The sequence below is a fragment of the Pan paniscus genome, chromosome 12, assembly GCF_029289425.2.
Source record: "Pan paniscus chromosome 12, NHGRI_mPanPan1-v2.0_pri, whole genome shotgun sequence".
In the NCBI taxonomy this organism is placed as follows: Eukaryota; Metazoa; Chordata; class Mammalia; order Primates; family Hominidae; genus Pan; species Pan paniscus.
The window spans coordinates 25539824-25553849 of record NC_073261.2 but is presented as its reverse complement, the minus strand read 5'-3'; the positions used below and the strand labels follow the sequence as shown (position 1 = coordinate 25553849).

Sequence of the window (14026 nt, the reverse complement as noted above, 5' to 3'; positions counted from 1 at the left end):
TAAGAGAGAGAGAGAGAGAGAGATAGTGTGTGTGTGAATACGTGTGAATAATTGATGAGACAGCATCCTGTCTTTCTCTGAAAGTATAGTTTTAGAAATTAAGACATCCCCAATTATTTTCTGGAGAGGTGAGAACGACTGAAATAAATGATAACAATAGTTGTCATTTTTTAAGTGCTTACTGTGTGCCTGACACTGTAGAAAATTTTTAGATATCTTATTTTCACATAATCCTCCTAAGGGCCACATGAAGTAGGAACTATTATTATGCTTTAATAAAAGGGAGGAGGAATTCCGTCATTTACCCAAGAGTGTCCAGCTACTAAGTAGTAGATCCCAGACCCACACCTACAGTTTTTCTGATTCCAGAGCCTTTATCTTTTTTCTGCCCAGCCTTGGGAAGTTAAAATGCCCAGCACGTTGCATCGTAGTTATCAGACAAATTAATGAGGTGTCAATTGCAGCCAGATACAGAGATCCAAGATTTTTGTATTCATTTCACTGACTTCCCTTGCTTCATTCTCAAGACCCTTTGCAAATACTGATTTTGTGTCATACACAGTGCTGCTATTGGGAGCACACCTGTCAACCTCAGGGCCTTGGATGGGCTAGGAGGGGTAAATTTGGGGAATTGGGTTTGTGCAGGTTCTGGGGACGGTGTTTTCCCTCTCCCTGCACAAATATACATCCAAAGGCTGAGAACTGAGGCTAAGGCCTAGGAATGCGGATTGAAAAGGCGGGGTCTAAATCCCAGCACTTGGGAGGCTGAGGTGGGCGGATCATGGGGTCAGGAGATCGAGACCATCCTGGCTAACATGGTGAAACCCCGTCTCTACTAAAAATACGGAAAATTAGCCAGGCATGGTGGCATGCATCTGTAATCCCAGCTATTCGGGAGGCTGAGGCAGGGGAATCCCTTGAACCTGGGAGGCAGAGGTTGCAGTGAGCGGAGATTGTGCCACTGCACAATCCATCTCAAAAAAAAAAAAAAAAAAAGAAAAAAAGAAAAAAGAAAAAAAAGAAAAGGCAGGGTCCCTGCCTTCAGGGACCTCACCAGAGAGTGGGAGCTAGTCCAGGAGTGATGGAAACACCTGCAGAGTGATGGAGACGGGCTTGGACATAGGCATGTGCCATTTGGGGCTGTTGCAGTTGGAGAGCTTCCTTGAGAAGGCAAATACTGAGCCAAGTTGAAAGGACTCTAGGGACCTGGCATCTGGGAGAAGTGGGGAGGGTGGCCCAGGTAGCACAGGCATAGGCAGATTTGGGGGGATGCATAAGGCTAACAACAGACACTTGTGTGACAAGGACTATGAGGTGGCATTGATTTTCTTGGCCTTACAGATAAGAAGCCAGATTCCACACAAATTATTTTGTTTGTTAGAGTTTAAGCGTGTGTGTATGTTATGCCCCAAGATCATTTTCTCCTCTTTGCATTTGGTTGTTTTATCATCTCACAGGCAGAGTAAAACGACTATGCATGGATCACTGTAGAAGAAAAATTATATTAAAAAAAAACTGGTGTTATGATTTTCATCCAGGCATTTTGTCTCATGAGTTGCTCGATTGTATGTGTTGCTAATGAGTGATTTATATTGAGGCATCTACATTGATTCATGTGTGTCCTTGTGAATAGCTGTAATCTGAGGCTGGCCATTTCACTTCCTCAAATCTCAGGTTCCTCACTAGAAAGAGCTTTGAAATGGCTCTTTCCCTGTACATTATGTGTTTCTGTGAATTACTTTTAGAGAAAGGTCAGTTTCTCAGGGTGGGACCCATAAACAAGGGCAACTGGGCAGAGCCAGGGGTTCAGGTGACTGTTTGGACCCTCTGGAAGGGCTTTTTACTGTGCTGCCTTGGGAGACAGAGTGGTCAGCTTGGAACTGACCTTAAGCCTAGGTCACCCAATTTTTGAAGGAAACTTTTTTTTTTCATTTAGAGAAAATTTCATGCCTTTGGGTGATTAGGTAAGTTTGTGACTATTCGTTATGTGTGTGTACACACACGTACGTACATATGTACATGCACAAATATTTAATATGTCTTAGACACATCAAATATATGCATTTAAGATGTATTAAATGTACTTTCCTAAGAATACAAATAAGTGCCCTACGTCGGCGGCTCTCTACCTGACTGTACGTTAGAGTCACCTGCGGAGTTCTGAGGACTCAGGATGCCCAGTCTGTCCTCCAGACCACTGGGTGGAGCCCGGGCATCATTATTTTTTTCCAAACTTGGGTGAGAGCTGGTGGCCTAGACTTCACATTAGTTGCTAAAACATACTTTCCAAGATATCATGCTTTAAAAAGCATTTCAAAAGTAGATTATGCAGATGTGCCAATGGATCAGATGATCACCTAGATCCAAATTATGTATATTTTATGGATGTAATTCATTCAATAATTCAGCAAATAACAAAGAAACAAGCAGACATAAAGTGAAAATATGACAGTTAGTGATAAGTGCTATGAATAGAAAAACTAAACATGGGAGGGTAGAGGAACATTGGTGTGTGTGAGCATGTGTGTGTGTGTGTGCATGTGCGTGTTTGCATTTGGAAAAGCATGCTGTGCTAGACTTGCAGTAGAGTGCTCAGGGAGGACCTGTACATTATAAGCTAGTGTCAGCAAACCGTAGGGGAAATACAGGATTATTTAATAAACAATAGAGAAGTAATTAGTAGGTATTTGAGGAAAGTAAGTTTAGTTACTCCCTATCTTCATGTCAATCAAGAAAATTAATTGTTGGTGGATGAAAAAAGTGAAATATAAAAACAAAACAAAACAATACTGAGCCATAAAAATGAAGAAACTACGTAAGCATCTATTTGACCACCAACAGGAAAGTATATTCTACACTTAAAAGCAATGAAAATATCTCAAAGCAAAAGAATGATCGGTTTGACTACATCCATATAAAATTTGTCATATATTAGCATAACAAAAGAGAGAAAGTAAACAACAAGTTAGACAAACATCTGAGAACTGGACAAAAGACATAAAGAGATGGTTCATAAACATGAAAATAAAATGGCTGATAATAAGTGATTAATATTTGCCTCATTTATACCCAAAGAAATGCAAATTCAGAAAACAATGAGCTACCATTTTTCCATTTTGGCTGTCTAATTACATTTTAAAAGTAAAGCTGCTCAGTGTGCTTCTGGGTGTGGTCGATAGATGCTGTCTTGTGCTATTGAGTGAGAGAATATGAATATTGCAACATTTCTGGAATGCAGTTTGTCAGCATGCATCTGTCAGGTTTCAATGTAGTCTTCAACTCAATCACTGTACTGCCATCGAGTAACATCCAGGAAATAATAAGAAATGTAGACAAATAATAATAGCTAACATTTAAGTGGTATTACCATTCACCAGACACTTGGAATAGTAACTCATTTAACTTTCACATCAGCTCCAGGAGATGGTATTATTATTATCCCCTTCTATAGATAAGAAAATTGAGGCACAGAACAGGCAAGTCAGTTGCCCACAGTCGGTTAGCTGGTAGAGGGTAGAATGGAGATTCAAATCCACCCAGGATGCCACCTGAGCCCATGCTGCGAAAAAACTGAGCCATCCTGCCTTACCTGTGAAGATGGTCATGTGATTATCTCATAATACATCTGGTAAATGATAATATATCCACATGAAGTAATATTAGGTGGCAATTAGAATGGTTTTAACAAAGAGTTTTGTGACACAGGAAAAATGCTCATTATGTAATATTAGGTGGAAATGCAGGATATGCAATCATTTAAACATCTTTTTTTTTTTTTGAGAAGGAGTCTTGCTCTGTCGCCCAGGCTGGAGTGCAGTGATGAGATCTCGGCTCACTGCAAGCTCCGCCTCCCGGATTCACACCATTCTCCTGCCTCATCCTCCCTAGTAGCTGGGACTACAGGTGCCTGCCAACATGCCTGGCTAATTTTTTGTATTTTTAGTAGAGACGGGGTTTCACCGTGTTAGTCAGGATGGTCTCAGTCTCCTGACCTCATGATCTGCCCATCTCAGCCTCCCAAAGTGCTGGGATTACAGGCATGAGCCACTGCGCCCGGCCAAACATCTTAATTATGTGACAACATTTATAAAAAGTACAAGAAAACATGCTAAAATATTATACATGTTGAGATTATTTTCTTCTTTCAGTCTTTGTTTTGTAAATCTCCTACACTGAGTGTAAATTGCTTTAGAAATCAGAAAAACTTTAAAAAGAGAGAAACAAGAGTTACGGAAAAGCAAAAATATTGATGTTAAACATAACAATTAAAAACCCTTAAAATTCTTACATGTGAGACATTTAATATTTATATTCTTCTATGCCTATTTTATTAATACTTGCTAGAGTATCTGTTACATTTATCAGAATAGCTCTTTTTCTGGAAATGAATTCATTATTTAATATAACCTTTATCTCTTAAATTCACACATAAAACTTAAATACATTAAAAATTTTACATACACACATCCACATTTGCAGAATGGTGTGCAAATACCAGCTAATTTTTGTGTACTGAGATCTTAATATGTTTCATATTGAGACTCAGAGTTAACTTGTCAGTTTGCTGAACCATCTCCTGATAACTTTGTCTCTTGGTAGATATTGAATTTTTTTTAAAAGTGGTGCTTTTTATAAGGTTACGTCAGTCTTAATCAGAGTGACATAAAGGAAATAACATTTTTTATTCTATCCAAGATAAAAGAATAGGCAGAGTTAATAATAAAATGTGTGTGGAGGTAGCGGGGGAGGTTTCAAACCATAGAACCGGTCTAATTTGATTATGCACAGTTGGTACTTTCCATTCGTACTTGTTTCTTTGGCCTTTACTTTATTGATTATTATCTCTTGGAAATTTCACCAAATATTTGGTGATTTTTCCATAAGGATGTATGTGAATGGTTTGGCAGCTTAGCCATTAAGCTTTATCCTGGATTCAGGCATTGACAACCCTGTTTTTAGGATGGAAGATGAGTAGTTGTTGGTGAGAGGGGCATTATTCTGAGCTGAGAAGCTGCCATGCACTCAGGAAGTCTCCATAAGCCTTAGATGGTTTAATCACTCAATAATTCCAGAAGCAGGCCTTCTTATCATCTCCATTTTGGTAATGACCAAACAGGCTCTAAGACTTGCTCAAGTTTTGCACAGCTTGTCAGGACTCAAACTGGAGTGGCAGCCCAGGTTTGTGTGTTTCCGAAACCAGACTCTGCCATCAGGCTGTGCTCCCTGCACTCAGGATGGTAAACAAGGGATATGGTGTTGTTTATGCAGTATTTAGACTCTGAATGGTCTCCACTGTGGGGGATCCTTCCTCCACTGGGCTCTTAAAGTTGTAATCAGAAGTCCGAATGCTAGGTTGTAGTAGGATCAAAGTTCAATGCAGATCTTAGTTCCACTGGGTCACAGTCAATGTAAAGGAGGGGTCTGGACTGTAGGAGACTGTCACTTCATCTCTCCATTTCCCTAAAGTAAACTCATATGGGCAGCCACAGACACACGCAAACACAGGCATACACACCTATGCCTCAGTGACACATGTTAGTGAGTGCTGGCCATGTGCTAGGCATCGTGCTGGATTTTAGTGATACAGTGAAGAGCAAAATAGACTTAGTGCCTAGAATTATGAAACCTACATTCTGAAGGAGGAAGATGGATTTTTAAAAATTCAACCCTAAATGAAAATCTCATTACAATTCAGGAACGTTTTGATGTGAAAACACACACACACTCTGTTACATGGGCAGAACTGCCATACATAGCTCAGCATGTCACAGATTGTTTATCCATAGAATGGTAATATTTGTAGCAGTACTATTGTTCTGAACTTTGGCCTTGGAAGCAGGATTTAGTAGACCAGGCCTGAAATTCTTCAGACTCTGTTGTATCAGAGAAATAAATTATTGGGGATTTCTTCCAGAAGCAAAACTTCATTTGAAATTTTATTAATTTTATATGGCTGAAAGTTCTGAGAATTGGTTACTATATTAAGGATTATAAAAATCTTCTAGGTTGTTTTTTTAAAAATCTGTGTGCCAGAAGATTTTTAAACCTTCATAAGATAGGCACGCTTTTGTTTGAAAGCTTTGGCTGAATCTGTTTTATTCTGTTTTCCAGAGAAGGCATTTGAAGCAGAATCCAAACCATGAATTGTAGAGAATTACTCTTGACCCTTTGGGTGCTTATATCTGTAAGCACTGCAGGTAAGTGACCTTATACATATTCTCAAACATATTTCATGAGTAATTGAGGAAGAATGTCAAAGTTTTTTTTTTTTTATGTGGTGGCTACTGAAGATGCTGAATTTATTCAGAAAAGAAAAGATTCTGCAGTCTGAGTTCATGTAGTGAGAGCAGAGTGAAAAACTTGCATCTTGAAATAAATTACATTTGTCTGAGGTGAAAATTTATTTCATGTTATTTGAAACTGAGGAGGTGGCAGCCATCTTTATTATTGGGTTTTAGGAAGTTTGAAACACACTTTCTCCTTCCTGAGAGGGAGGCAAAGATTCATCTCATTATTTAGGTAATAATGAGAAAAGTAAATGACAAATATATTAGACAGCTTAAAAAAATTAGAGTGAGACGGAATATACAACAAAGAGACTGGCTAGACCAAGGAGCTCAAGTAGGCTTCATAGTAGATGTCAAATACCAATTTTAACTTATTAGCAGTGATTGCCTAGAGTTGTTTTTTTTTTTTAATTGAGAAGGATTCTGAGACTTCATTCTTTAGCATTCCATGATTGAACAGCAAGGCATTCCTTAGGCTTTGGGGGAGAAAGTGGGAGCACAAATATTAATTTGCCTTGATCTATTATCTAGGAGAGGGAAACACATGGGCTCATTTCCCTACTTTGATAATTACTGCTGAAGAGATAGCTGAATTAAGCTTTTGGTACTTTCAAATAACACAGGTCCAATCTCAGGGTATATTTACTTACGTGAATCCATTTATTATTGAGATCCCTGCAATAGAACCCTACCCAGATGATAAAAGAATGAGGTAGATCTTCATTTTTTTATATGTAATGATCTGTCAGAAACAAGTGAGTGGAAAAGCAAGGTACAGGAAAGTGTGTCATGAGTTCCATGTCCTGTGGACATACACTAATAGCCTTACTCCTCATTATAATGAGAGCATGTTTCAGGCACAGAAACAGCCATGCAGCCAGTTGTGCAAAGTTGCCAAGCTCCCAGCTGCCTGCCCTGGAGAGCACTTTTCATGAATGTTTCACTCTAGGGAGACATGACAATGTTCTACATGTAGGATTCACTGAACCTAGTTGAGTTTAAGTGACAAAATGCTATGATTGTCCAAACTCAAGACAGTTTCAAACACAGACTTTATTCCAAAGGGCATTTGTTGTTGGCACTGCTGGGTTCTTATACTGTGTTTATGGAACAATAGGAGTGCCTATTTTGGCACTTGGAACTCCACAAACCTTGAATTCCACTTATTTATCCCATCAAGAACCATTTCCAACAAGCATTATGGTAATCAACAAAGCCTCTAATGGTAAACCATGATTAGATATCCAAAGCTTCTAGCTGCCTGAGGAGGGGGGTGGTGTGGACTTTCAATTATCAACCTCCTACCTCTGGAGAGTGTGTAATTCACATTAAGTTTCTTCAAATGATAATATTTCCAGAGAGCACATGTCCATCCAAACACAGTCATATGTGTTTATAGAAGCTTTTTAAGACAAGCATAAACCTGAAAACCTAGAAATAAGCCAATATCCAATAGACATTTGTTTAATAAACCAAATCCCCAACATGCATCCTTTTATAAAATGGATAAATTGTGAAATGGTAACACGATTAGATACTACATTACAATGAGAAAAGACCACATCACTGCTACAGCATGAATGCATTTATAACAATCATGTCGAAATAACACAGACATAAAGGAGCACATATTGTATGGCCTATGCACTTTATTATATTAACTCTAAAACAGGAAAATAAATGAACTGTTAATGACTCACCAGGGTTTTGCATGTCAATTGAAGCTGACACCCACATATACACATGTATCACACCTTCTATGTTGAAGTGTTAGTATAAAATAGAGATTGTATTGCAACCAGAAAACATGAAGTTGGTGCTCCTTAACTCTTGTGTTTTGTGGTATATTCAACATCCATGTTTTCAAAGAATGTGTATTAGTCCATTCTCATGCTGCTAATAAAGGCATACTTGAGACTGGGTAATTTATAAAGGAAAGAGACTTTATTGATTCACAGTTCTGTATGGCTGGGGAGGCCTCAGAAAACTTACAATCATAGTGGAAGGGGAAGAAAACATATCCTTCTTCACATGGTGGCATCAAGGAGAAGGCTGAGCAAAATGGGGAAAAGCCCCTTATAAAAACATCAGATCTTATGAGAACTCACTCACTATCAGGAGCACAGCATGAGGGTAATCACCTCCATGATTAAATTACCTTCCACCAGGTCCCTCCTATGACACATGGGGCTTATGGGAACTACAATTCAAGATGATTTGGGTTGGGGTAGAGCCAAATCATATCATTCCACCCCTGGCCTCTCCCAAATCTCATGCTCTCACATTTCAAAACACAATCATGCCCTTCTAACAGTCCCCCAAAGTCTTCACTCATTCTAGCATTAACTCTAAAATCCAAGTCCAAAGTCTCATCTGAGACAAGGCAGGTCCCTTCCTATGAGTCAGTAAATTCAAGAGCAATTTAGTTACTTCCTAGATACAATGGGAGTACAGGCATTGAGTAAATACACCCCTTCCAAATGGGAGAAATTGACTAAAACAAAGGGGCTACTGGCCCCATGCAAGTTCTAAATTTAATAGGGCAGTCATTAAACCTTAAAGTTCCAAAATAGTCTCCTTCAACTCCATGTCTCATATCCAGGTCACGCTGCTGCAAGAGGTAGGATCCCATGGCCTTGGGCAGCTACGCTCCTGTGGCTTTGCAGGGTACATCTTCCTTCCTGGTTTCTTTCATGGGCTGGTGTTGAGTTTCTGGGCTTTTTCAAGTGCGTGGTGCAAGCTGTCAGTGAATCTATCATCCTGGGGCCTGGAGGATGGTGGCTGTCTTCTCTTAACTCCACTAGCTGTACTCCAATGGGGACTCTGTATGGGAGCCCCAACACCACATTTCCCTTCCACACTACCCTAGCAAAGATTCTACATGAGGGTTCCACCCCTGCAGCAAACTTTTGCCTGGACATCCAGCGTTTCCATACATCCTCTGAAACCTAGGCGTAGGTTCCCAAACCTCAATTCTTGACTTTTGTGCACCTGCAGCCTCAACACCTTGTGGAAGCTGCCAAGGTTTGGGGCTTGCACCCTCTGAAGCCACAGCCTGACCTGGTATCTTGGCCTGTTTTAGCAATGGCTGGAGGGGTAGGATGCAGGGCACCACGTCCCTAGGCTGCACACAGAAGGGGACCCTGGGCCCATCCCAGGAAATCATTTTTTTCTCTTAGGCCTCTGGGCCTGTGATGGGAGGGTCTGCCATGAAGATCTCTGACATACCCTAGAGGCATTTTTCCCATTGTCTTGGCAATTAACATTTGGGTCCTCATTTCTTATGCAAATTTCTGCAACCAGCTTTAATTCCATGCTCCCCATTCCAGCGAACATGGATTTTTCTCTCCTACCACATTCTCAAGCTGTGAATTTTCCAAACTCTTATGCTCTGTCACCTCTTGAATGATTTGCTCTTTAGAAATTTCTTCTTCCAGATAATCATCTCTCAAGTTCAAAGTTCCATAGATCTCTAGGACAAGGGCAAAATGCAACTAATCTCTTCGCTAAAACATAACAAGAGTCACTTTTGCTCCAGCTCCCCAAAAGTTCCTCATCTCCATCTGAGACCACCTCAGCCTGGACTTTATTGTCCATAACATTATCAGCATTTTGGTCAAAGCCATTTAACAAGTCTTTAGGAAGTTCCAAACTTTTCCATATTTTTTTAATCTTCTTCAAACTGTTCCAACTGTTCCAAACTGCCCTCCAAACTGTTCCAACCTCTGCCTGTATGCAGTTCCAAAGTCACTTCCACATTTTGTGTATCTTTACAGTAGCACCCACTTCTGGTACCAATTTACTGTATTAGTCCATTCTTACACTGCTAATAAAGGCATACCTGAGACCAGGTAATTTATAAAGGAGAAAGATTTAATGGACTCAGTTCTGCAGGGCTGGGGAGGCCTCAGGAAACTTACAAAAGGGGGAAAAGCCCCTTACAAAACCATCAGATCTCATGAGAACTCACTCACTATCATGAGAACAGCATGAGGGTGACTGCCCCCATGATTAAATTCAAGATGAGGTTTGAATGGGGACACAGCCAAACCATATCAGAATACTTCTATCACATCACTTCCTCTTTATGTTGTGGTTAACAATTTTGAGTTAAAACCAGACTGCTGCTTTGAGAAACAAACCCTGACTATAGAGAGGGCATTTTGTCCATGTCCTAAGGGAAATGTTTCGTTCAATTTAAATACTCTCATCCTCAAAATGCGGTAAAAGTGCACCCGAGAGTCACTGGAAGGTAGATTATGAGAAAGACCCATTAATGCTGAACTTGAAGTACCACAAGTGCAGAAAGAGGGGAAGGAGCACCTATCCTGTGTAGACGATGGTTCAGATATATTTCCAAAGCCAGAGAATCTGGGTCAATTGAGAAAGAGGGAAAGTGACAGATATGCAAATTTGGATTGATATTATATTAATGAATTCTTGATTATCCACATGGTGACCTACAGTAATAATAAATGTACACACACTGTAAGTTACATAGGCACACCTTTAACCATCCCCACACTTGCCAGGGAATGTTAGATAGGCAGGGTGAATGCAAGGTAAGTGAGATTTCTGATGGTGCAGAGGAAGAACGCCAAGGTTGCTAGGTTTCTTGTTTTCTTTTCTACTGAGACTCCTCAGCAGGGTATATTTTGAGGTAGGTATGGCAGCACTGTGACTTCTGTGGCTTTCCCTGTGAAGAAGTTGTAATGTGTAATATTTTCTTCTAAGAGGTGACACAATTATCAGTCTTCTAGCTACGGTTGGTTAAGTTCTGATACCTTTCTGTTCGGGAGAAACTGTCAGAAGTTGTGTTTTCATCTATGTTCTGAAAGTGCCTTATCCTTTCTAGTGTTGGAAAGATTGATGCAAAAATAAAGAACCCACAGGAAATTGACACCGAGATTTCTCAGGACTTTCTTGCTAACCTTGCTTCTTCACCTAACGCATTAGGAGACCAAAAAAAGTTACCTTTGTCATTTTGGTTTTTGTTTTTATTTATTTTACTTTACTAATCTTTTGAAGAATCTTGTACTTCACGTCCCCACATTACTGTGGTTGAAGGGGAACTTTTCTATCTGAAACATTGCTCGTGTTCACTTGCACATGAGATTGAAACAACCACCAAAAGCTGGTACAAAAGCAGTGGATCACAGGAACATGTGGAGCTGAACCCAAGGAGTTCCTCGAGAATTGCTTTGCATGATTGTGTTTTGGAGTTTTGGCCAGTTGAGTTGAATGACACAGGATCTTACTTTTTCCAAATGGAGTGAGTAACCCTTTCTTTTCAAAATGTATTTCACAGCCCTCTTGTCCTTTGTTCAGCAACTCAAATATGCAGTAATCTGAAAGGTCAGATAATCAGCACATCTTTTTCTTTCCTACTCTTCCTATGACATGAAATACATTCTTTGTTATGGAACAAAATAAGTTTATCTCTCTCTGCTTATTTTCTTAGTGATCTTAATGAAAGGAGATTACTTTGATAGGATTTCCTTTTAGGGGATCCTTACCAATGACAAGTGACGATTGCATGAAAGTCAGTTTTAAAATTCAGCTGCTCATGTTGTCTACATGCCCCCAGTCAAATGAAATCAGCAGCTCGGACTTCACGATAATATTAATGTGTTGTGAATGGGGCAGTGTCAGCTTCCTGGGTGGCATCCTTGGTGGGGAGCAGGGATGGGGTTGATGCAGACACACACTAGTCCAGTCTGCAGGGGCTCACTGGGAGCCAGGTGGCAGTGCTAGTGGAGGAAGTGTGTGTCTGGCAGCCAACCGCAACCCACAGCTGGCGGCAGTGAGAGAGGGCAACACGGAAGGGCTTTGCATTTTACTCATGAGGTGGCCCTAGATTGTGCCAGGATACTCGAAATTGGGTTGCATAACTTCCATGAAATGAGCACAGCCAACTGAAAGCATCACCCACACTTACCGAACACGTTTCTTTTTAGATGTACCTACCTACATATGTAGGTAGTTTTATAGAGACTTGAGACTGACCTGTAAGAAATAGCTCAGGGCCAGCTGAAGGTGATGGTGTGTAGATTTCATATGTAGCAGATTTCTTTTAGAAGCACTTCTAGAGTGAGTCCTGATCATTATCAACCATGCTGTTGAGAGCAGAGTGAGCTACCACTGTGAAACCTTGGTAGCACTTCTGTGGTTTTGCACCAAATCAGGTCATTTTTGTTTGTTTTTATACATAGGAACTCCCAGTCATCAGAAAAAAATTAAATAAATCTTTTGATAAAAACCAATACATTTTTAGATGACCTTTTAAGAGTGATAATTACAGAAATGGGTCACAACTGGGATTTTTCATAACAAGCTAAGGAAGAATGAATACTCACAAATGGGGTAAAGGAAAAAGAACAACAAACACCGCCCCCCCCCCCACCACAAACTTCCAACTCCTGATTGAATGAAGGCACAATTTAAAGGAATAAGGTATTCTGGACAGGCCTGAGAGAGCACGTTGAGAGGAACAGCCAGGCATCTATGATCATCACTTGGAGATAACAGAAGCAAATGGCATTGGCCATCTTTCTGATATGGGTAGTAGAGAATACAGCAACAATGGAAGCAAGAGATTGAGGCAGGATGTCAGAGAGAGGTGTGGAGAGGCAGGGTAGCAGATAGGAGATGCTAAGAAAAACGAGGTGTCCCAGAGTGGATATTGGAGACTGATCACTATGAGAGTAAAGTGATGAGGAGAGAAGCAGCTTTGACAATGGCCTTGAAAATAAATGGGATTCTACATGGAAGCAGGTTGTTTTAGACACCCAGGAGCATAGAAGATACAGACATATTCAAATATAGCATAATTAGTAAGCAGTATTTACTGCAGATGTGTGTGTATACACATATGTGTTCTAACTTAGGTGTGTAACCCTTTGTAGTTTGATGTGGGATCTATCAGTGAACAGACTTTACACCTGAAAATTTCCCATTAGAACAGTAATTCTTTAATTTTTAGGAGTACATTGCTAATAATCAAATGCCACTGAGGACTGATAATTTAATCCTGCAGTGAAAATCACTTTATCCCACCAAATTTTAAGAAAGAAATCAACTAAGAAGGAAGGGGATACAAAAGGGATAGTTTTCAATGATAGAGATGAAGAAATGAAGGTAGAGGGAAATGTACACACAGAAATCTAATAAACCAATCCTAGGCTGACAGGCAGCAAGTTCAGCTTGGTGAGCAGCCTCGGAAGTGGGGGCTGGTGTTTATCCCCTGGTGTGTGTGGACAAAAATGAGTGGTTTTCATAACCAGGATGGGCTGGGCCTGCAGCAGGAAAGTGTGGTCACAGCTTTGGGTCAGTTGGCCTCAGTGTTAACCCCAGCCTTGGAGCTCCTGGATGGCAGGTGCAGTGTGTTGTTGATTGTTTCAGTGTTCCCAGCGCAGTGTCCTGCACATGGAGTGTCATCAGTCCTCTAGTATTTATTGAGTGTTAGGAATTGAGGATTACAGAGGTAGAGAACAATGTAGTCTGAAAAAATGGGGATATTCATGTACCCTATTCCTTTTAAGCAACAAGTCATAGAGATCCAGAAATCTCTATCTCTCCAATTCATTGAGGTCAAAGCTGGGGAGACATTACAAAAACACACTTGAGAAGAAGGTGCTGCCAATGGGATCCTGAATCCATTTCAAGGGCCAGGTAGCTCTATCATGTCCCATGGCCATGGACCCTCTGCCTATAACTGTGACAACAGCCTGCCACATTCT

The 14026-nt window shown here is 40.3% G+C and overlaps 1 protein-coding gene across 1 annotated transcript in view; it reads left to right on the top strand.

The window, feature by feature from the left end:
* Positions 1-8730: 8730 nt before the first annotated feature.
* LOC129397125 (ranBP2-like and GRIP domain-containing protein 4) overlaps positions 8731-14026 on the top strand; it is a 72722-nt gene continuing 67426 nt past the window's right edge. Inside the window, exon 1 of the mRNA XM_055107528.2 lies at positions 8731-11559. The gene's annotated coding sequence lies outside the window, so the exon portion shown is untranslated. The remainder of the gene's footprint in view (positions 11560-14026) is intronic.